General features: G+C 44.9%; 1 long non-coding RNA gene across 1 annotated transcript in view; it reads right to left on the bottom strand.

Moving 5' to 3' along the window:
• LOC119941207 overlaps positions 1-23,856 on the bottom strand; it is a 45,171-nt gene extending 21,315 nt beyond the window's left edge. Inside the window, exons 1-2 of the long non-coding RNA XR_005455196.1 lie at positions 23,712-23,856; positions 15,874-15,943 (exon numbers count right to left, since the gene is read on the bottom strand). This is a non-coding gene — a long non-coding RNA (uncharacterized LOC119941207). The remainder of the gene's footprint in view (positions 1-15,873; positions 15,944-23,711) is intronic.
• Between the last annotated feature and the right edge of the window lie 223 nt (positions 23,857-24,079).

Genomic DNA, 24,079 nt, shown 5'->3' with positions numbered 1-24,079 from the left:
CCCAGTATGGCATCGGTGCGGGAATTGGGGCCTCGCTGTTTGCTTTGGCCCACGGCAAGTGGAAGTGATTGCACCACCAAGCCAGGTGTGAAGTGAGCATCCCTTATACCCCTTAATGGGGCAAGGCCTCCATCTCCTTTCCTGGTGTGGCCAATTAGAAGCCCACACCCATCACTAGTGCAGAATCAGGCACTGCAGCTGGTGGGGATGAGGTTTAATGCAGGATTGAGAGGCCTACTGTCCTCTTTTGAAAAGCCACAGACTCATGTAGCTGCTGCTGACGCGACAGCCAATACTTAGTGCCCAGCAAAGTCCACTGATTGACTTTGATTAAAGGATGGTCCAAATCCACTGACTTAATAAATACACGCCTGTCCTAAATGCAAAACTTAGTTTGTGTGCTGGGTGTGTGGGGGTGTGTGTATGCATGTGTGTGCGTGCTGGGTGGTGAAAAACTTCTTGACTGCTGAGATCTGAGCTTGGGCCCCCTCCCTTCCACTTGGCGAGTGCTGTTTGGAAAAGGAGAAATTGTAATAGGATTTGGAAGAGGGGAAGGAGATGCTAGCGACCTTGGTGTTCGGGTTCGGGGGAGGAGGCAGAGTTCATTTTGGGAAAAGAGAACAAGGTGTTTGAGTGCATGGAAGGAGTACATGATGGAAGAATTAGGGAGTGAACTGGATTTAGATCAAGTCGGTAAAGTATGTCCGGCAGCTGAAGCTAACTCATTACATATACAATAGACGGGAAACCACAAGTAACTCATTTATAGGATTTAACCATTTACAAGTAACCCTGCCTCATGTTCTTTGCTATTGCTTTTACTGTACTGGTTCTCCCAGACTCCCTGTGTCCCCTTGAAGGATACCCTGTCTTAAATGTATATTATCCCTAAAATTAAAGCAGCATGGCCTAGAGGAAAGAACACAGGCCTGAGAGTCAGAGAATGTGCGTTCTAATCTCCTTTCTTCCACTGGCCTGCTGCGCGAGACCTTGGGAAAGTCACTTAACTTCCTTGGGCCTTGGTTTCCTCACTTGTAAAACAGGGCTAAAATACATGCTCTCCCTCTTCCTTTTTAGACTGTGAGTTCTATGTGGAACAGATACTCTGACTTGATTACCTTTTATCTATCCCATCACTTAGTACAGTGCTTGATCCATAGTAAGAGTTTAACAAATACCATTATTAATAATAAAAAAACTACGTTCTTTTTTTCTCCTCAGTACTATCATCATTCTCACCTGTACTCAACGACAGCTAAATTGACAAATCTATCCACGTAAAGAATGAAAAAAGGCAAAATACACAGGCGAAGAGGCAGATAAACATGCGTGCTAAGTTGACTGATGGGAGAACATATCGTCTTCGAGCTTTGAAATAGGGGAGGGATGTAGTTTTAGGGAAGCTGAAGAGGTAGGGAGAAAAGTCACGGGTTAGAGATGGGAGAGTCGAGAGAGAGGAGCAGTTAGGTTAGCTAGGAAAGACTCTCTCATCTCCTCAATGCATTTTTCCTCCCTAGTGTATCACCTATATATCTGAGTCCTCACCCTCTAAGCACTAGGGTAGGCACCTCTCCCACCCCTCACTATGCTTATCTATATATTTATCTTTACACTCTGGTGGCTCCCCTAACTGTAATTTACTTCAGTGCACGAGGGCAGTACGGAGCACTTACTGTGTACAAAGCACTTAACTAAGCACTTGAGAGAGTATAATATGACATCAGACACATTCCCTGCCCACAACGAGCTCACAGTCTAGAGGGGGATGCTCCCAAGTGCTTAGTACAGAGCTCTACATGTAGCAAGTGCTCAAATGCCCCTGACTGATTTCCTCTAGGACAGCTGGAGAGAGAAACCTGACAGATGAGACAACCAGAACGTATGCCAGGTATCAAAGTTGATGAATGAACAATAGCCAGCTGGAATAATCATATTTGTATTTATCAGCCTCTGAGCTTTCTGGGCTGTTGCATGCCAATATGTGTGACAGATCTGCGATTATGATGTAATCTATAGCGAGTCCTGTTTTCGTAAGGCTAATTAAGAGACTCGAAACAGAGCCGGAACCTGGCAGGGAGGTCGAAGAGGGAGGAGAACTCTTGGATTGTCGAAAGAGCTAGTCAGGACCCAAATCATGGTGTTCTTCACTGGGATGGATAGAGCGTAGCTCCAGGGCGTTGGCATTTTAGAGCATGCTGTTCTGGAGAGTTCTAAAGGAGGACGTGTTCACTGCCTAATGATGTGGCTTTCTCTTAACTCCTCTGTGTCCTCACTGGGTTCGGGAAATTGCCGTAGAAAGCAATTCTGGGTCTTGGCCTTTGAGAGTGTCTCAATCACAAAGTTGAAAGGTTGGGGTGTCCAGACCAGACGATATTTGGCAGCTCTATAGCCAGTGCTTGATCTGTTATTCCCAAAGTATTAAAAATGTCCCTGTCAGAAGGAAACAGATGGGACCAATTTAGAGAATGGATATCTGGGGAGACCTTTGGTATCTGCACCCATGCTTAAAACAGTGTTTGGCACATAATAAGCCCCTGGAAAATACCATCATTATTGTCTGGTAACCTTTTAACCAAGTCAACTTAGGTAACTGCACATGTCCATATGCAATGTCATTTGTAAAAACTTTCGCTCTTTGCTGCCTGCAATTTAATTTCTACTCCCATCTCAGATGAACTACCAAATGTTTGAATTGTATGTGGATCTTAACATGGTTAGGCTATATTCAAGATGTTCATAAATATCCAAGTAAATTAAAAAGAGGTCTGTTAAAAAATGGTGGGGGAAGGGAGGGAAATAAAGTAGGGGGCGGGAAATATACCTTGTCTGGAGTGGGGCAGCCCCCAAAACATTGCCTTCAACAGCCCTTTGGGTCTTTCTTTTTTTTCCCCAACAGTATTTAAACACTCATTATGTGCCAGGTACTATTCTAAGCACTGGAGTAGATACAAAAGTAATCAGGTTGGACACAATCCATGTCCCTATATGGGGCTCACAGTCTTAATCCCCATTTTACAGATGAGGGAAGCTTAATCCCCATTTTGTAGACAAGGGAACTGAGGCACAAATAAGTGATGAAATCAGGTTTAGAACCCAGAACCTTCTGGCTCCCAGGCCTGTGCTCTGTCCACCAAGTCACAATGCTTCCTGTCCGAGTGTGGGCTTCCAGAACAATACCCAATATTAAGTAATGTTGGACAGAGGGATAGAGTCAGGGAGGAGGAAAAAAACGTGATAGTGTGCAAATAGTGTGGGTGGGAAACTGATGAGGTAGAGAGATCCAGGGAGCTCTATTCCTCCAGATGGCAGGAAGGGAGGAAGAGAAGGGAGGCCTTGGCCCTTTTGGGTGTGGGATGGGTTGAGAAGACAAAGGAGAGCCCTGTCTGTAGGCTGGAAGTGGAAAGGTGCAGGGGCATTCCTGTAGATGATTCGGCCAACAGAGAGGCCCTCTTCAAATGGGATGGGCACAGAGTGCCACTGCGGATGTTCGGGGGCTTTGAGAAGTATGGGTGATGTGTCCATTTTTTTAAAGCTTATCTTTTGGACTTGGCTTAAGTGGGCAAGGAGATGCATTTTGTCTTAAGTTGTTTCAAGAGTTTTAACCATCTTTGTTTTAACCTCACGCTATGACTGAATTGTGGGATGACTTTGGGGTCCAGGAGGAGAGTCAAGGGGACTTTGGCCTGAAGCCATCTCTGGGATCAACACAGAATGACCTGAAGAGAAGAGAGGAGGAGTGAGGGAGACAACTTCAGCTTTGTTGTTTCTCTCCCAAGTAAGGGCAAAGATTGCCTTTGTCCCTCCTACTTAGATTGTGAATCTCAAGTGGGACAGGAACTGTGTCCAACCTGATTATCTTGTCTCTATCTCTATGTTTAGTATAGTGGTTGGCACAGAGTAAACACTTAACAGCTGCATGACCCAGAGGAAGGGGCAGTGGCCTGGGCAGTCAGAAGATCTGGGTAATAATCCTGGCTCTGCCTTGGGCCTGCTGTGCAACCTTGGGCAAGCCACTTAGCTTCTCTGTGCCTCAGTTAATTCATCTGTAAAATGGGAATGAAGACTGTGAGCCCCATGTGGGACAGGGATTGTGTCCAACCTTATTAGCTTGTTTCTACCCCAAAGCTTAATATGGTGCCTGTTGCATAGGAAGTGCTTAAACAAATACCATTGAGAGAATGGACACATCTTCTAGCTCTTCCAAATGACCATGGGGTTGGTCTAGGGCAGTTGGCCCAAAGGGAAGGCCCCTTCAACACATCCCCTCTCCCCACACCCCCTACCAAAAACTTGAGTTGGGGGAGATGCCCTGATGTCTGTGTAAGCTGGCCTTTGTTATGATATCTCATATAATGGCAGGTCATTTATAAATATATTTCTTGTCTCTCCCTCCTGCTTTTCTTTTTCTTTCTGATGCATTCACCAAAGGGTCATCCTGTTCTGCGTTTGCATACCTCACACACGCGTCACTTCTGCAATCCCTTTCGAAGCATTAAAGTCTATTGTCCTGTAATAAGGCATTTTTGGTTTGTATTTAACTTGGGCAGGGTTTCAGAGTCAGCCATCTGGGCAGGCTGGAAGGGAGGTGGAAGGGTTTGTCAGCTATTAAGGTGGGGTTGGAGGGATGAAAGAAGCTGTGACTCTAACAGTTAGAGAAGTTGTACTGGGCTAGTATATAGACGAATTTGATGTTTCAAGTACAACCTGCACTGAACTAAACTAACTTTAGTTCCTCTCTAGTACATCCTCTTTGATAATGGACCAACTTTCTCGAAGAAATGGCAGAGTGGAAAGAGCACAGGTCTGGAAATCAGGACAACTTGGGTTCTAATCCCACCTCTGCCCACTTGCCTGCTGTGACTTTGGGCAAATCACTTTGCCATGCTGTGCCTCAGTTTCCCCATATGTCTAATGGGGTAAGGAACCTACCCTCCCTCCCTCTGATTATGTGAGTCCCCTTTAGGAGAGAGACTGTCTGATCTGATGATGCTGTATCCACTCCAGCACTCAACACTAGTAAGCAGTTAATAAATGTCATAATTGTTATCAATGCCAGGGAGTATTTACAGAATGAATATCACCATTCTTAGGGTATCAGATATTAACATTTGCAGTCCTGGGATCCATTTGTGCAAGAAAGGCAGAAAAGGCCAGTCTTCCTTTCTCCACTGAGCATATACTAATAATGGCATTGATTAAATGCTAGGCCTCATTACCTTTTAAGGCTCATGTATAATATTGCTGACCAACACCAAACTTTGCTTGAAAAAATACAAATACCACATAAAAATAATAATGGTATTTGTTAAGCACTTTCTATGTATCAAGCACTGTTCTAAGCGCTGGGGTAGACACAAGTTAATCAGGTTGGACACAGTCATTGCCCCACATGGGACTCACAGTCTTAATCTCCATTTTACAAATGAGGTAACTGAGGCACAGAGAAGTGAAGTTACTTGCCCAAGGTCACACAGCAGACAAGTGGCAGATCTGGGATTACTATTATTATTAATAATGATAATGGTATTTGTTAAGCACTTACTATTGCCAGGCACTGTATTAAGCTCTGGGTTGGATACAAGCAAATAGGGTTAGACACAGTCCCTGTCCCATGTGGGGCTCACAGACTCAACTCCCACTTAACAGATGAGGTAACTGAAGCATAGAAAAGTCAAGTGACTTGCCCAAGTTCACAAAGCAGACAAGTGGTGAGGCCAGCATTAAAACCCAGGTCCTTCTGAGTCCCAGGCCCGTGCGCTGTCTATCCACTAGGCCTTGCTTCTTCATCTGTTTTAGCACTGAGGGCTGACTGTTTCTGATGACCTCCCTGGTTCCTTTCTTAAAACAGTGTGAACTCTTGGTGCATAGATGTTGCCATTGTCCCTTCTTTCAAAATTGACATTAAAACAAAGGGTTTTTCTTAACCAATGAGTGAATCCTTTAAAGCACTTGGTGCTGATCCCATCTGTTCCAGGAACGCTCACTGCACTTAGCTCTGCTCTGCTTCCCATCTCACAAGTTGTTTGTGCTTCTAAACCCTCTATTTCTCCTTCTGCCAATAGAATCTTGGGGTGAGTCCCAAGGTTTCTGAATAAAATCTGTGAGTAAATCAGAGAGAAGCTCTCCCACCACTCCAAACTTATCTTTCGGTCTTGACTAGCCCATTTATGGGCTTCAATACCATGGAAACTCTCCCTTCCCTTCAGCCCCTGGATCGTTTCAGTTTTCTGTGGGCAAGGCTAGAGGCTTGGCCACTCCCCTACATCTTGAGTTAGTTGGTCTCTCTTTATTTCAGTGGTGAATTTCAAAGTCAGTTGTGCAGAATGAATGAAGTGATAGAATGTGTCCCCCCCACAAAAAAATTTGGCCTATCCCAGGGGTTCCCCAGCTTCTCCATAGCACTTGCTAAAGGGGAACAGAACTAAGGAATCTTAGCCATCATCTTGGTGGCTCTCAAGGTGACAGAGTTTCCAGTTTCATTCCTTATGGAACTTCCCTGTTGAGATACTTGTCAGCCTGGCATATAATAATAATGATAAACAACGATGGCATTTGTTAAGCACTTAATATGTGTCAAGCACTGTTCTAAGTGCGGGGGTAGATACAAGGTAATCAGGGTGTTCCACGTTGAGCTCACAGTCTTAATCCCTATTTTACAGATGAAGGAACTGAAGCTCAGAGAAGTTAAGTGAGTTGCCCAAAGTTACACAGTTGATAAGTGGCAGAGCCAGGATTAGAACCCATGACCTCTGTCTCCCAAGCCCGTGCTCTTCCCGTTAAGCCACGTTGCTTCTGTCCAAGGCAGTCAACTCTCTAGAACATAAGCTCATTGTGGGCAGGGAGTGTGTCTGTTGTTGTATTGCATTCTCCCAGGCGCTTAGTACTGTGCGTTCAATAAATATTGAATGAACGAAGGAATGACCCCCTTGAAAATGAAAGACTCTTGATCGCCTTTTGATATGTGACTACTGTCTCTTTTGTATTCTCCTAAGCGGTTATTGAAGTACTTTGCACATAGTAAGTGCTTAAATACCACGGATTCGACATAGGAAAAAATCCTACTGCATTGGGGTTCACCTAAGTGGACTCATTCATTTAATCGTGATTATTAAGTGCTTACTGTATGCAGAGCACTGTACTAAGCACTTGGGAAAGTACAAAACAACAACAAAACAGTGTCATTCCCTGCCCACAACGAGCTAGAGGAGTCCTTGCCCGGCCATCTGTTAGGTTCCTATCTTGGATCTGACTAGTGGGCAACCCTGCTTGCCCCTCCCCGCCTCCCCCCAAATTTCCAACGTTGCCCGCTTTCCTGGCCCACAGGCCAACTGACACAATTTCTGCTCCTGCATTATTTTAAAATAGTGTGACTTGGAACTCTATTTCTAAGGCTGTCTTTGATGTCACGCAAGAAAACGCAATAACACTGGAAAGCTCAGATGGTGTGTTGAGTTCATATAGCATATGGCATATCTGTTCCACCCAATAATAATAATACTAATAACTGTGGTATTTAAGCGCTTACTGTGTGCCAGGCACTGAACTAAGAATCGGGGTAGATATAAGATTACCAGGTCGGACGCTGCTCACAATCTAAGGGAGAGGGGAGACCTGGTATTGAGTCTCTATTTAACAGATGAGGAAACTGAGCCCCAGAGAAGGTAAGTGACTTGCCTAAGGTGACACAGCAGGCATGTGGCAGAGCTGGGATTAGAACCCAGTCCTCTGATACCCAGGGTGGTGCTCATACTGCTGCAATTCTACTCTTCTTAAGGATCCTTCCTTCTCTAGACTTTCTGTTCTTCATCTATCTCTTCCTTTTCCTCCTTCCTACCTGTTTGCTATTTTAAATATTTTATATTCTCTCTCCTCTCCTTCTCTCCCTCCCATCCACATGATGAATGTGAATGCTCAGAGATGCACGTGAGGATGAGGAGTGGATCATGGGAAACCGGACCCTGGTAATTGAAGCTGGTGCAACAACCCACCCTTCGTGGTGGGAACTTATGTTTTTGCAATTACGGGCTCGTACATCGTGTCCCACCTGGCTCTCGGCAAGGGGAATTTTCTGGCGAGAAGTCACCCCCCCCCACTCTTCTGATTCTATTTCCTCAGGAGCCGCTGACACGTAAAGATCAACGCGAACCTGGCTTTGTTTCTGCGACAGGTGAGGTATTCTGTGGGCCCGAGCACTTCCTCTGCGCTCACGTTCACGAGACATCCAAATGGAAACCTGAGGCTGAATGATTGAGGTGATGTGCCTCTGTGCCGTGTGACAAGCTAGCAGTAAATCCAGGATTAGGACACCCTCCTCTGCTTACAGCCAGCTGCTCAGCCCGGAGTACTGCCTTCCCCTCCCCATTCTCAATCACGAGAGCACCCAGCTTGTGAGCGCACAGTATCGATCCCCTGTCTCACTCAACTTGCAGCTAGCTCTGCTGGCGGTTCTGACTGAAGCGCTTATTTAGAGCGAAGCCTCGGGGTAGAAATAAGGCCGCCTGATCCTAAACAGTCCCTGTCCCATGCAAACTCCCGATCTAAGATCGAGGGAAGTGGACAGGTATCTTATCTCTGTCTAACCAAACTGAATTCCAGAGAGGTTAAGGGACTTGCCTCAGGTCACACAGCAAACCAATGGAACAATTGGGATTAGAATTCGGGACTCCTGCCTCCCAACCCCATGCTGTTCCTCTGGGACACATTTTTCCCCACTCTTAACCACGGGCGTGTGAGCAATGTGTCCAAGAATGGCAAAGGGGCTGGAAGCAGCACTGTACCCTCAGATTTATGGGTGCGAGTTGCTCATCAGCAGAATTATCTTCAAACTGAACAACTCTCCATAATTTGGTGGTAGGGGAAGGATGGGGGCTATTTGGAATTATTCTTCTGGCAGCGTTGTTCTTGCTAGGAATTCTGTGGAAAGTCCTATCTGCAGAAGGATGGGGCAAACACATTGGGTTGGTGGGGCTTAGTGGGAAGAGCACTGGATGGGGAGCCAGGAGACCCAGGTTCTAATTCTGACTCTGCCCCCGACTTGTGTGACCTTGGGCAAGTCACCTAACCTCTCTGAGTCACGGTTTCCTCATCTGTAAATGAGGGAAAAATAGCTTCTCTCCCCTCTTCTTATACTGCTGGAGAGAGACAGACTACCTTGACTATCATGTACCTATCCGTGATTTATTTTAATATCTGGCTTCACCTCTAGACTGTCAGCTCACTGGGGGCAGGGAACGTGTCTACCAACTCTGGTATATTGCACTCTCCTAAGCATTTAGTATAGTGCTCTGTACACAGTAAGCACCATATAAATAGGATTGATTGCTTGATGGATTGGTGTTGAGCATAGTGCCTGACACCTAAGTACTTAGTAAATAACATGATAAAGAATGAATAACAAGAAGAATAGTCTTGGTTTGGAAAAAACGGGAAAGTGAAAGTTACCCAGCAGAGGTGGCGGCTGATGGGATAATCACGATGACAAGAAGCCCAGGGCCCTAAATAGCATATCCACTCCTCTGTTCAAAACAAGCTAGAGCGATTCAGAGTACAGGTTACATTAAGACAATTGACTAAAAGCCATGAACAAATATCCCCTTAATCGGTGGTAACTGCGCTAATCTCCCCATGGATGGCAAATATTGCTGGGTGCTAAAAGCACTAATGCATTGGGTGCTGAGCTAGGGCTAAAATGCTGTTTCAGGACAAATGAATTCCCAGAAGGGAAACAGTGGCCGTTTGAATGACAGCGACAGCTGGAGACATGGCTGATTTCAATGATCGGAAACTTTAGCACCGAGGGGCAGAAAAATAAGGTATATGGTGGGGGGAAAACAACTGTGAACTATGTTGCTTCTAATGTCCTACTTTACTTATGGGCTGTTTGTGATTTCAAACTCAGCCCAAGTTTTCCCAGTTTTAGTGATTTCTTTTTTAAATCCATCAGACTGTCATAGTAAAATACATGTACATATATTTTATATATATATATATATAATATATACATACACACACATATTGACTGCTCTGACGTCTTTTTTGTAGTATTAAGCACAGTACTAAATGCTGGGGTAGATGCAGGGGTTAATCAGGTTGGATCCAATCCATGCCGCAACTGGGGCTCACGGTTTCAACCTCCATTTTACAGATGAGGTAACTGAGGCACAGAGAAGTGACTTGCACAAAGTCACACGACAGACACGTGGCAGAGCTGGAATTAGAACGCGGGTCCGCTTACTCCCAGACCTGTGTGCTTTCCATTAGGCCACGCTGCTTTTCTCTTTTTCTCCTTCCTCCTGTGAGCAGATAGAGATATGGTGCCTTCTATTTCTTAGGAATTATTCTCTAAGCATTTAGTTCAGTGCTCTTCCCCAAGCAGTGGGGACAGTACATATTATTAGTGATGGAGTCTTTCATCAGGTTGAGCCTCGGTGCAAAGATTTCAAAATTGATGAGATGATGATGATAATGATGTTTATTAAGCGCTTATTATGTGTCAAGTTGTACCATACCATAATCATCTCCATCATCATCAATCTTGAAATCTCAGCAACCTCCTCCCTTCCTTTGTTGCTCTCTCCAACCCTGTCACTCTCCCCTAGCTCCTTCACCCCAGCTTTCAAACCAGCCCAAGTCTTCTATACTGAAAAGGCCATCATGCCCCCTGCTCTCTCAACCTTTTTTTCTTTGTTCCTGTCCTTGAATGAGACATATACACCACTTCCTCTCACCGGCACCATCATGTCCTGCAATCTGGTTTCCACTGTCTTCACTTCACTAAAATTATCCTCATGGAGGTCTCCAATGACCTGCTTCTGGCTCCTGGAATCCACTCTGTCCTGGTCCACCTTGACCTCTCAAATTGACCCTCCTTTCTCCTAGAAAGAATCTCACCTTAAATCTTACTGATAGGATCATCTCTTCTTTCTTTTCTTATCTCTCACCACTCCTCAGTGTCCTTTGCTGGCTCTCCAACCTCTCCTCTGCTCTTTAAGGTGACTATCCAATATTTTTTAATAACTGTTATGCCAAGCTCTGGGATACATACTAGAAAACCACATCAGACACAGGCCCTGTTCCTCCTCTCAGCTTAGCCCTGTGTGGAACAGAGACTGTGTCTGACCTGATTATTATGTATTTACCCCAGCACCCAGTTCAGTACTTGGCATATAGTAAGTGTTTAACAAATACTATTATTATTAATATTAATAATAATAATAAAACAGGAATCATTCCTGAACATTATACTCCTAGCAAGGCAACAGAGATCCATAATTTGTCCCCTGAAATCTGTTGTCCTTTATATTAAAAGCTGACATCTCCTGCCAGAGGCAGAATAAATAGGAGGGCTTTGTTTTGAGGGTCTGTCTGATTTCACTTTACCTACCTAGGACAGCTGAATAAACCCCCCATAAAATTAAGCATAAATTGACCCCATCTCTCAGTCCCTACAATCTGGGTAATCTTTCCCCCCGATCATCCTTTACTATCTCTATATGCTTTACCTTCCTGGTTTGGGGGGCAGTCTTGCCTTCTCGGGCTCAAATACGACATCTCAGTCTCCCTCAGTGTTTATATTCTTCATCTTGCCATTCAGAAAACACTCTGCCCTCTGACTGGCCAGGCGTTCCTGGACCCTCATTAAAAAGCTTCCTTCCAGCCAGCTCACACCCGGCTTCTCCAAATGGCACGCTGAATGGACACAACCTGATCCCTCTGCAGCTTGTTCTATGACCTTTTCCTGGCTGTAATTATTCATTCATTCAATCGTATAGCCTCTCTTTTTCCATTCTCTTGCTTCTGGATGGCTTTGTTGAATCCCTGATGCCTCCCACCTCAAATCTAGCTCCATCGGTGTCCCCAAATCATCCTCTGTTGCTCCAACTGGATTACTCCATGAGATGAAGTAACAAGACCACCTAGTCTTCCCATAAATGCTGCAAAAAGCGCTACATGAGGGGCGGAGTTAGTTCGGTGAGGCTCAATGTTCCAAAAAACTCAAAAACCTGTGATGCCAACTTATCGTAGCTGAAGCTTGTTGTGGTAGGAACAGAAGACAAGCATTGAGTAAGGCATTCCACAATGTTAATTGGACCGCAGTGCTCCCCTGCTTCCCCCATTAGTACCACTCTATTGGCTCCTCTGATTCTCTAAAGTATTCAAGAGGTTATTTTCCAGTCATTCTCTTTGAGTTTTTAGCCATCTAGGGTACTTGAAGGGCCTGTTTATCGGGGCTAATTGAGACTCTTCTCTCGGGAGGACCCAGAAAATGATGATTTACAAAGAAACCTTTACCCGTCTGCCCCGTGACGAGACTTTTTTTCGTTTTGTTTTTGTTGTCTCTCCCGAGATCTTGGCCCAAGTGGCCATCTGTCCATAAACCTCAGGCCCTGAATGAGCAGCCAGCTCCAGACAAATGCTTAGAATTCCTCCGTCGGCTGTGAAAGGGACAGAGAAAGCCTCAAGGAATAAAAGCAGACGTGGGTCACTTTGGAACTCATCTTGTGTAGTCCCCAAAAGAATTCAATACCAAAGATTGTATTAAAATACTGAGTCTACCTGATTTGGTGGTTGGGCACCCAGAAGGAGCCCCTGCAATCTTAAATGCTTGTTGGGTAGGCAACAGTCGATCAGTGATATTTATTGAGCACTTCATGTATTGATCGCCTCACTAAGTGATGATAATAGCAATTATTATGGTATTTATTAAGCATTTACTATGTGCCAGGCACTGTTCTAGCACTGGGGTAAATACAAGATAATTGGTTTGGACTCGGTCCCTCTCCCACGTGTGGTTCACAGTCTTAATCCCCATTTTACAGATGAGGCAACTGAGGCACAGAGAAGTGACTTGCCCAAGATCACACAGCAGACAAGTGGCAGAGCCAGGATTAGAACCCAGGCCCTTCTGACTCTCAGGCCTTGGTGCATTTGAGGAACCATGCTGGGCTGCCTCAGTGGGTACCTGGGCATCTGCCTGCTGGACTACTCTGTCAGTGAGCTGGGGTAGCCCAGTGCCCAGGGTAACATCAGAAGACTATTCCACGCTCACCGACAGGGAAGAGCTAGGCCTCCTCCATCCTGCTTTGGGCCCTGAGGTGATTATATCTGGTTGAGAGCGCCCTTACCCCGTTCCTCTCAGAATCAGAGGGGATGGGGGCGGGGGGAATGGTTGGAAGTTCCTCTTCACTTCCCAGGTCCCTCCCGAGTTGCAGCACAACAACAGCAGTGAGTCAAAGACCTTTACCACAGTGCGGGGCTGGGCAGCCATCACCTCTAGAACAGTACTCAGCGCTTAGAACAGTGCTTGGCACACAGTAAGAGCTTAACAAATACCATTCTTATTATTATTTCCGCAAGCCATACAACAGGTAAGAGGAAGGGCACAGGCCTAGATGACTGCTCCTTGAGGGCAAGGGGTCATGCCTCTTCTGCTTTTATCCTTCCAAGTGCCTAGGATGGTACTGCACACTCAGGGGGTGCTCAGTAAATACCATTGATTGATTTACGCAAGTGGAGTAAGAGATGTACATCTTAAGTTTCGAATTGTTCTACCCAAGAGTTTTGAGTATTTGTTCTTTTGGGGTTTAGCTCACTTGTTGTTCTTGAAAACTGTTTGGATCTAATTTCTAACACTTTCTGAAACGTGAAAATGAAACAGTGTCAGTACAAAGTGAAGGACTGATGAAGTGAGCTTCAGTAAAATGGAAAATACAGCTCAATGGGTGTTGAAAACCAATCAGTAGTATTTACTATGTACATATCCTTGTAATCTGTTGCTTCCCGAATTTGTAATTTATTTCAGTGGCTGTCTTCCTTACCAGACTGTAAGTTCCTAGTGGGCAGAAACTGGGTGTACCAACAGTGTGGTACTCTCTCAAGTGCTTAGTGAAATGCTCTGCATATAGTAAGCACTCAGTTTCTTCATCTGTAAAATGGGGATTCAATATCTGTTCTCCCTCCCCCTTAGTCTGTGGGGCTAATGTGAGCTGTGAGCTAATCATGTAATCCCACTTGAGTAGCTTGTATCCGCTCCAGTGCTTGGCATATAGTTAGGGTTTACACACCACTAATTATTTCACTCCCCATTTTTAAGACTGATTCCCTATCTGGTTGACCCACGTGGAAGTCACTGTCTCTAGAGTCCCAGCTATATAGAAGCCTAGATCTTGGATTGTTGGTCTAGGCAGCTCTGCTTAATTGGCAGTTGGGACACAGAAGTAGTAACATAACGGAGACTTTTACAAACACCGGCAGTGACCGGGGCCTCCTTCTAAAACACCCTTGACAGGAAACACGGAACATTCCTTTCATCGCATTCCATAAAGTATAACTTGCCAGGAGAGGCAGCCTGGTCCCATTAGGTTTACCAAAAGAAAAAAAAAAAGGAGCTGGGAAATGGTAGGAAGTCTTCCACAAAGGATTTCCTCTAGTCATTGTTGCTTTTGCTTAGGGGGGGAGAAAATAAAAGTTGAGAGGAGGGGCAAGGGTTCTCCCCTGTTCTTGTTCTTAGAGAAGCAGTGTGGCTTAGTGGAAAGAGCACGGGCTTGGGAGTCAGAAGTTGTGGGTTCTAATCCCGGCTCCGCCACTTGTCTGCTGGGTGACTTGGGCAAGTCACTTAACTTCTCTGTGCCTCAGTTAGCTCATCTGTAAAATGGGGCTTAAGACTGTGAGCCCCACGTGGGACAAACTGCGTACCTTGTATCTACCACAGCGCTTAGAACAGTGCTTGGCACATAGTAAGCACTTAACAAATACCATAATAATTATTATTATTATTGTGAGATGGCTCCTCCAGTTTCACAGGCAAGTGATAGGGGTTCAGAAAGGGGCTAGCCTCCTTCCCTGGAATGCCTCACTTACTAGCCCACATGGTGTCTTTGTATGCTCCCCCCCAATGCTGGGACAGACCCTGAAGTTCCATCCTTGGCTTTCACTGGTCACGTGTGAGAGGAGTTGGGCTTTCTTTCGATGGGGCTCAGCGTTAAGGGAACAGCCATGTGTTGCCCTCGCTCTGAGGGATGGCCCCAGTCTCAAATCGCATCTTAGCCTCTCTGAAGACAGACACTGCCAGACTTCTTTAACTGGGAGACTTGGACAGGCACAGCTCGGGGGAGCTGGCTTGCTCTGGCAGCTGATGCTACATCCACATCCCTCCAGGATAAGGATTAACCAGAGATATATATGTATGTATGTATGTATGTGTGTGTGTGTGTGTCTGTGTATGAGAGAATGCTGCATGAAGGCCATTTTCTTCAAATAATAGTCATTTTTATAATTTCGTTTCCTCTTCCCCATTAAGAACTTGAGCATGGTAAAATTACCCCAGATTTGTAGTATACAAATAAGAGGATTTCTGAGTGTCTCAATCTCCTTCCTCCATGTGTCCTTTCTTTTTAAGCTTTCCTATATAGCTTGTGGAGTGAACCGTGAGGGAGAAAGCTGAGGCTCAGGTGGCCTTTAAACAGTCTAAATGAAAAGCAGTCTGTGACTTCTAAGACATTTTGACTCCTTCGGTTTCATTAAAAACAGGCTCCCCAATATTGTCAGCTGTGTGCTGTCTCTCCATTAAATTGGCCATTCCATTATAAAAGAAAGCTATTTAGCAAAAAAGCCAAACTATCCAGCGTGCTTTTTTGTAGCGGGAGTGGGGAAAGAAGGGGAGAGATACTGTGGCTCAGAAAATCTAAACCAAATAATAGTGGTGTCGGTTGAATGAGACTGAAAGAGGGGAAAGTGGAGCCAGTGGGAGTGGTGGTGAGGTGTCTTGAGCGTCATGGAGCTGGTGTCTAAGGTGCTATGGCCAAAGCTGTTGCGCTGAAGTGCCTGACTCACCCCTCAAAGTGGATGGCACAAAGCTAAAAGTACAAGACATACCATCATGGGCATCTTGACAGTGAGGCTTCTCCACTTTCCCTCTTGTTCTTCTGGGGGCTTGGATTCCTTCCTGTAAACAGGCAGACGAGCTTAAACATGACTGACTCTTCTAAAATGCAAATGGAACTCAAAATTCCTGCCCTCTACCTCCATTTTCCAGAATTCCAGTACTGGAAGACCAAGAAGTGCCTGGTATGGTGTTCTCTGAGGTACAGATCTTGTGGAATTATTTTTTGGAACTTCTGCCTCAAGGTAGTCAAAAAGAACTCCCTAAATACCTATATTAAAAGGTTTTTTTGAGAAAGGCAGTGTAACTTTTTAAAGAGAATAAGCATTTGCTCTCCAAAATGGTACTATCTTCCACCAACTCCTTGGAATCCCACTTCTTTGAAAGAAACTTTAAAGCCGAGTGACATTATGTATGGAGTAGTAACTGAGTCAAATGGTGATGGATGGTGTAAAGTGTCGGTCAATATGTGTATAGGACTTGTTTCATCATGGTAGTGTGACCAGGTATCCCACTTAAAGTAGGATGACCGTGAATTTTGGGGTTCTCTTTCCCCAACCCTAGAAGCCTACCCTCTGCCTTCCTCCAACCCTCTTTCCGGTTCTTTTAATCCTAGTCCCTGGAGGCCGCGTCTCTGAACCACCTTAAGTTGTCCGAAGTTTGGTCCCTGTGAATTAAGGATTCATTTTAATTCTGGGATTTAAGAGCTTACTATGTGCCAAGCACTGAAGTATATATAGGATAGCAGTGGAGTAGATGCAAGATAGTCAGGTTGGACCTGGTCCCCATCCCGAAAGGGGCTCAGTGTCTAAGGATGCGGATCTTACAAAAAAGATTGGATGTCATGCAGTCCTGTACATAACAGAGCACTAAACTCTTTAGTAAACTCACTAAGACAAGAACGGATGCCCTACCTGAAATTGCTTAGTTTACTGTGGGTAGTTTCCCGTTAGACCTGGGTTTATTAAGACAGCTGATTCCCAGTCAGAGTTGGGAATGAACTGGCAGAACTGCTTAGGGGACAAGTTATAATAGAGTTCAGACAAACAATAATGCAAACAAATTCTTGCCACAGAATCAGGATATAAAAAAAGTAAGGGGCTTTGAAGAGTCACCCATTTTTCCGCAAGTTCTAAAGTAAATTGTGTGTCTTTGGTCAGCAATAAAACACTCAGGAAGGTCCACGGCTATGTCTGAGAGTGTGAAGGCTGCAGTTGTACACCGTAAGCTCGTCATGGGCAGGGAATGTGTCTGCTAACTCTGTACTCTCCCAAGCGCTCAGTACAGTTCTCTGCACATAGTAAGCGCTCAGTAAATACCACTGATTGGCTGACTGTACATGTTGAACAGGTTGCCATTCAGTATTGTCTATGGCATGGAAGAAGACAGCAATGCCCAGCCTGACACTGAGGGATCACCAGATACAGCAGCTCCGACATACTGGGAGGGTATTTCAGCACGGTAGCAAGTGATGCCAGTGCTTCTCACTGCAGTCCTTCCTTTTAACCAGAGCAGTGTATGGGCCCACACGATAAACCATCTGGAATCAATGCCGGAGCACTACCAAAGTCTGCCTACTCTCTGTCCAGTAGGCTACCCCTTACTTGGGGAGATCGTTCATTCCTACTGTTTTGGAGTCTCGAGGTTAGTCTGCAGATTACATACAGTTCCTGCCCGTTGGGAATTGACAGTACAATGTAGTCTGATAAATGCAAGAAGGTGACCAATTACCAACTTTGTTTTGATTTTTGAATGTTTGGAGAGGCATTAAAGTTTTTGCTCCTCTTAAATGTAAAATATCAGTTTTCAAAACACACAGAAACCTTATCTTCTGCAGTAGTCAAAGGTCTCCTCTCAGGAGGGTCTTGGGTGCAGTTTCTGACTTTTCTCAGTTGGATTCTGGGGAATATTTGAGCAGTTGGGCAGTTCTCAGTGAGCTCTCTGAAGAGTCTTAAGACTAGGAACCCAAAGGAGAATCTCCCTTCCTTGTGCCAAAGGGGCTCTTTCAGGACACTAGGAATCTCCCAGAGAAACTATTTGGAGCTATAGAGACAAAATGTCAAGGATCCTAACATCTGCCACAATCTAAAATTTAAAAAGCTTCTCTTAAATCTTGTAGTTGAAGGTTCAGGAAGTTATCACTGCAGGTCTTTTAACCAACTTTTCGAAAATCTAGCAATGTGAAGTTTTGGTGTATATCAGGCAGTGGTATTAATGGAGAGCTTACTGTGAGCAGAACACTGAGCTAAATGCTTGGGAGAGTGCAATAGTTGATAGACATGATCTCTGTCTTTCATATTATTGTTCTCAATTTTAAAATGGAAGTGTTTTAAAAATAACGGGCTTCAAAACACCATAAACCAGATCATTGTTTCTAGTTTATTTAAGAGGCTTAAATCTGGATCGTGCTCCAAGCCCAAACACTAAAAATGAATAGTTGGCCTGATGGAAAAGAGCACAGGACTGGGGCTCAGGAGGCCTGGGTTGCCTCTGCACCTTCCTGCATCTGCTGTGTGACCTTAGGCAAGTCATTTAACTTCCCTGAATTTGTTTCCTCATGCTAAAAAGGGGATTAAATATCTGTTCTCCTTCCCCATTACATTATAAGCCCCATGCGGGTCAGGGACTGTATGAGGTCTGATTGCCCTCTATCTACCCTTGAGGCCTGCACAGTGCTTGGCACATTAGTGAATGCCACTATCATTTATTATTATTAATATCTTTATTATTAAAAACACAATCCCAGCTTTGGGAAGGTGCTTTTTTTGATTATAAAACGTGGATGTTGTCTACTTTCTAAAAATCTGAATGCCATGCTGTGCTCAGGTGGAGGTAATGTTAACGGTACAATTGCCATTGTATTACCACATAGTTAAACGCGGCTTCTTTAATTCAGCAGCAAGAAGTAAAAATGAATGCCTTATCCAGGCTAGAGTGCGGAGCGGTTTATATTGCTGTGAGAGGTTTTTGTTTCTCTCTGGCATGTGGATGTGCAGGCTTTGATGTTAGAATTTTGGCTCATTAATAACTAATTTACATTTCCCAGACAGCAAATTGTGATCTGACACAAATTTAAAAGAGAGCTTCAAATAGAGAAACTCTGTCATACAATGAGTTCTTTGTGATTTTCCAACTTAAGGAGTTTGTGCTTAAAATGTTAATACGATCATAGTCTCAGGGTCTACTTAAAAAATAAAAGCACCATCTCCCTTCTGCTTCTCAAAGATCATGGCAATGACTGATTTGTATGTAGTGGCTTCCTTTGACTGCTCCCAGTTGGAGATGACATAGAGGGTGCCCGTGGCTTCTCTCTTTGACTTTCTGACTTTTGATTTTTACTTTTGACTGGAGGGTAGCACTAGCTAAATCAGGCAACCCTCCAAAAGATCCTCTTTTACTGATTCAGATGCATCTACACTCTCAAGAACATGGACATGCTTATTAAGGCAGCAGAGACTTTTTTTCCCCTTGCTAAAGGGAGCTTTCAGCTTCATGAAAAACAGGTGAAGGCTTCTGTTTCTGCCCCCAACAAAGATATTTTTCAGCAAAGTATAACAGAGTTGTAAATGGGGCGAGATTCAAATAACATTCCCAAAAGTGAGATGGCCAATGGAGTTTTTTTGGGTGGAGTTGGAATGCTGTTTTTTTTTTTGTTTTCTTAACAGACCAATATTTATCCAAGAATATAATGATGGCATTGAGTATTTAGTATGTGCCAAAACACAGGAGTAGGTACCAGGTAATACGACTGGCAGAGTTTTGGCCCCTCACTCTGAGAGGTAGGGAGAGCAGGTATCTTATCCCCTTTTATAGATGAGGAAACTGAGGCCCAGAGCGGTCCAGTGATTTTGCCCAAGCTCATACAGTGGGCCAGTGGCAGAACTGGGAAGACCAACCAGATCTCCTGACTCCTGGGTCTGTGCTCCTTCCGTAGGGCCACACTGGCTCCTCAGACTCTGCTGGGCTGAGGATCCGTGGAGTTTGTGGAGGGGGTGATGGCTGGGAGTACCACACTGGGGGTCTCTGGGACGGGGGCTGTGTCCGATGGGATTATCTTGCATCTTCTCCATTGCTTAGCAGGGTGCTTGGCCCATAGAAAAGGGCTTAACGAATGCTACAATTATTATTACTATGACCTGGCTTTCCAGGGGACTTGGCAGTAGGAAAAGACCTCTTCCTCCCAATCAGTCAGTGGTACTTATTGAGCATGTACTCTGTGCAAAGAACCACACTAAGGTGAGCACCGTCCTCTCTGATCCCTGAGGGAGGCAGGGCAGCGTTTGGCCCGGTGACCTGGGCCACCCCGGGAGCCCAAATCAGAGACATGTGTGATTGGGCAAGGGGAACATGATGGTGACGTGTTGGGCAAAGAAGCCGGTCTTGTGGTCACTGCCGCTGTGTTCCAAGATTTGGTCCTACTTAGCTATGCTTCGCTGGTAAAGCAGCTTGGAGAGCAGCTGGGGACTGGAGGCCCACCCAGAAGTCAGGGGCTCTTTGGGCCGGCAGAACCTAGGCTGTCTCGGGCTGGAAGGCTCCGGCGGCAGGAAGAGAGTCAACAAGCCATCCCAGTTACCTTTATCTTTGTAACTGAAAGAATGTGTGAGGAATGATAGGCTGAGATCCCCACCTGGAGAAGATCCCATATTCCAGCTCATCTGTTCATGTCTTTTCAAATGAGCCTACCATGAAGCTACTCTTTTTTTTTAAACCATCACCTCTGCATTTCACTGGGGGCTCATTTAATCCTACCCCAAACAACCCATCTTTGGAGGTTTATCCCACATCTGGAGCAGAAGCACAAGTCCAGGACACCAAAACGGTTTAGTGGGTCGGGGGGGTTGGAAAATTTCAAAGGGAGCAGAAATTTGGCGTTGGTTTGGGTTTATTAGTCAAACTTGGGGCTATGCTCCCTCCTTGGGGTGCTCCCAATCTTGGGTATGAAGTGCTGGGGTGGATCGAAGGCAATTAGATGGAGCAGATTATAGGTTGCCTATGCATTGTACCCTTTCAAGGACTGGGTATTCACCCCACCCTTAGCCCCCTTAGCATTTTTGTATATATTCATAATTTATATTAACATCTGTCTTCCCCTCGAGACTGCAAATTCATTGTGGACTGGAACATGTCTACTGACTCTATTGTACACTTACAAGTACTTAGTACAGTACTCCGCACACCATAAGCTCTCAAACACCACTGGTTGATTGAGCACAGTCCTTGTCCCACATAGGACTCACAGTCTAAGAGGGAGGACAAACAGGAATTTTTAATACCCAATTTACAGATGATTTTACAAAGAAGTTATGTGACTTACCCAAAGTCACACAGCAGGCAAGGAGTAGAGCTGGAACTAGGAGCCTAATCCTCTGACTTCCAAGCCTGTGCTCTTTCCACTAGACCACACTGCCTCTGTTGTGGTAAAGGTCTCACAGACTCTTACGGGTCATACTGAAACCCTCGGTTTGGGGCAGGTCTGCAGAGTCTTGAGGCTCTTTTTCTCAAGAGAAGGACCTGGGTTCTAATCCCAGATCCACCACATTGTCTGCTCTGAGACCTTGGGCAAGTCACTTAACTTCTCTGTGCCTCATTCCCTCATCTGTAATATTGGGGATTAAGATAGTGAGCCCCATGTGATAGAGGGACTGTGTCCACCATGATTAGCTGGTATCTAACCCAGCACTTACTACAGTGCCTGGCACATAGTAAGTGCCTAACAAATGCCATTTAAAAACAAACAAACAACCTGCAGGTAAATTTTAAAAACAGGTTTCACATGGATCTTGGGCTCTGTTGGGACTGATCTATTGTACTCTCCTAAGTGATTGGCACAGGGCTTTGCACACAGTAGGCACTTAAATGCTACTAATGAACTGACCTATTGATATGAGGTTTCTAAAGTACACATTAAAAGAAATGAATGGATTCAATCTGAAATATCTCATACAGCAATTTGGGATTTTTTTTTTTAGTTTTAATTCCTGTATGGGGTTTGGGTCTCAAGAGAAAACATTCTTGTCAATGTCAGCATAAGGAAATCAGAGAGAGCAGACATGATTACGTATCGTCTCTCTGTAAATTGATGGGGAAGAGAGTAAAGCCCTTAACTCTGCTACGGTTCAAAGGAAAATGAAGTGAACATTGTTGGGGTCCAGAATCAATTCCTAGTCGAGGAGGAATCAATCAATTGCATTTATGGAGCGCTTATGGTGTGCAGAGCAGTGTACTAAGAGCTTGGAGGGGTATAACAACTTTGGTAGACCTCTTCCCTGCTGATGAGCTAAGTCTACAGGGAGACAGACATTGATATAAACAAATTATGTGTATGTACATAAGGGCTGTAGGGCTGAAGGAAGGATGAATAAAGGGTGAAAATCTAAAAGCAAAGGTGAACCAGAAGGGAGTGGGAGAAGAGGAAACAAGGGCTTACGGAAGGCCTCTTGGAGGAGATATGTTATTAATAAGCCTTTGAAGCTGTGAGACCAATGCAATAATAATGTTGGTGTGGGTTAAGCATATATTTTGCGCTACGAATGAGGTAGATAAAAGATAATCAGGTTGGACACTGAGCGTCACATGTGGGACAGGGATTAAGCGGGAGGAAGATGGGGTAAGGCAAGTAAGCTAAGCTGTGGTGCTCTGTACACTGTAAGGACTCAATAAATATCATTGATTGATCCAAGTATCCAGCAATACATTGGAGTTCACCATCTTCAGTGGCACTACTATGGCCTAATGTCTAGTGGAAAGAGCTGGGGACCAGAAGGCAGGAGATCTGAAGAGTGTGTCTACTCCCTTTGCTAATGAACTGCTGTGGGATTTCAGGTAACACACACAATCTCTCTGGGCTTCCGTCTCCTTATCTGTAAAATGGGACAATATTACTGCCTCAAGAATGTCATGCAGATAAAATCAGCTGATAGTGGGGGTTTTTTTGGAGGAGCACTCAAATTGAATATATTAATAATAACATGGTAAGAAGCACTATGTAACAAACACTTTGATAAGGGTTGGATAAAAGAGAATCAAACTGGACACATTTCCTGTCTCAAATGGAGTTTACAGTTTGAGGGAGGGAGGGACAGGTATTTTTTCTCCATTGAACAGTGAGGGAATGGAGGCAAAGAGAAGTTAAGTGACTTCTGCAAAGTCACACAACAGGCAAGTGGCAGAGCCAGGATGAGGACCCAGATCTCCTGATTCTCAGTTCTGTGCTGGAACAGAGGCGCTCAGTAAATGCTGCTGCTGACTGTGGCCAATCACATGCCTGGTGACCCAGGAGGCCTGTTTGGTGTAGTTAGATACCAAGACAAGACAAGAGAGGCAGCATGCCTAGTCAATCAATCAATCAATCGTATTTATTGAGCACTTACTGTGTGCAGAGCATTGTACTAAGCTCTTGGGAAGTACAAGTTGTCAACCTATAGAGACGGTCCCTACCCAACAGTGGGCTCACAGTCTAGAAGGGGGAGACAGAGAACAAAACCAAACATACTAACAAAATAAAATAAATAGAATAGAATAGATATGGCCTGGGAGTCAGAAGGATTTGAGTTCTAATCCTGACTTCACCACATGTCGGTTGTGTGATCTTGAGCAAATCACTTCTGTGTGCCTCAGTTACCTCAACTGTAAAATGGGGATCAAGACTGCGAGCCCCATCTGGGACACGGACTGTGTTCAATCTCATCACCTTCTGTCTACCGCAGAGTTTAGAACAGTGCCTGGCCCACAGTAAGAGCTTAAAAAATACCGTTAAAAAACAAATCACACTGATTGCATTGGCACTTCATGAGCACGACTTAGGTCTACAGTTCCTTATCTCCGTGCTTACTTTTTTCACGGTAGTGTTTCCAGCTGGAACGGAGCCGGTGTGCCTATTTCCACCATCCATGCCACTTAGTTTTCTCTTTCTGGCATCACGTTTGGTTCAGCAAGCTGGAGTGGACTTGGGCACGTATTCTCACCCAGGCAGTCCATCACCGCTGAGATCTCCCTTCTCTTCCTGAGAAAAGAACAAAAAGCTTCCAGTTATCACTCCCTCTCCCGGAGAGGGGTAGCGTAGAGACGACAGATCATATTTATTGAGCGCTTACTGTGTGCAGGGCACTGTACTGAGCACTTGGGAAGTACAATTCGGCAATAGAGACAATCCCTACCCACAAAGGGCTTACAGTCTAGAAGGGGGTGGACAGGCATCAA

This window comes from Tachyglossus aculeatus, chromosome 20 (genome assembly GCF_015852505.1).
Source record: "Tachyglossus aculeatus isolate mTacAcu1 chromosome 20, mTacAcu1.pri, whole genome shotgun sequence".
Taxonomy (NCBI): Eukaryota; Metazoa; Chordata; class Mammalia; order Monotremata; family Tachyglossidae; genus Tachyglossus; species Tachyglossus aculeatus.
The sequence above is the reverse complement of the archived record's forward strand: the minus strand, read 5'-3'. Positions and strand labels throughout refer to the sequence as shown.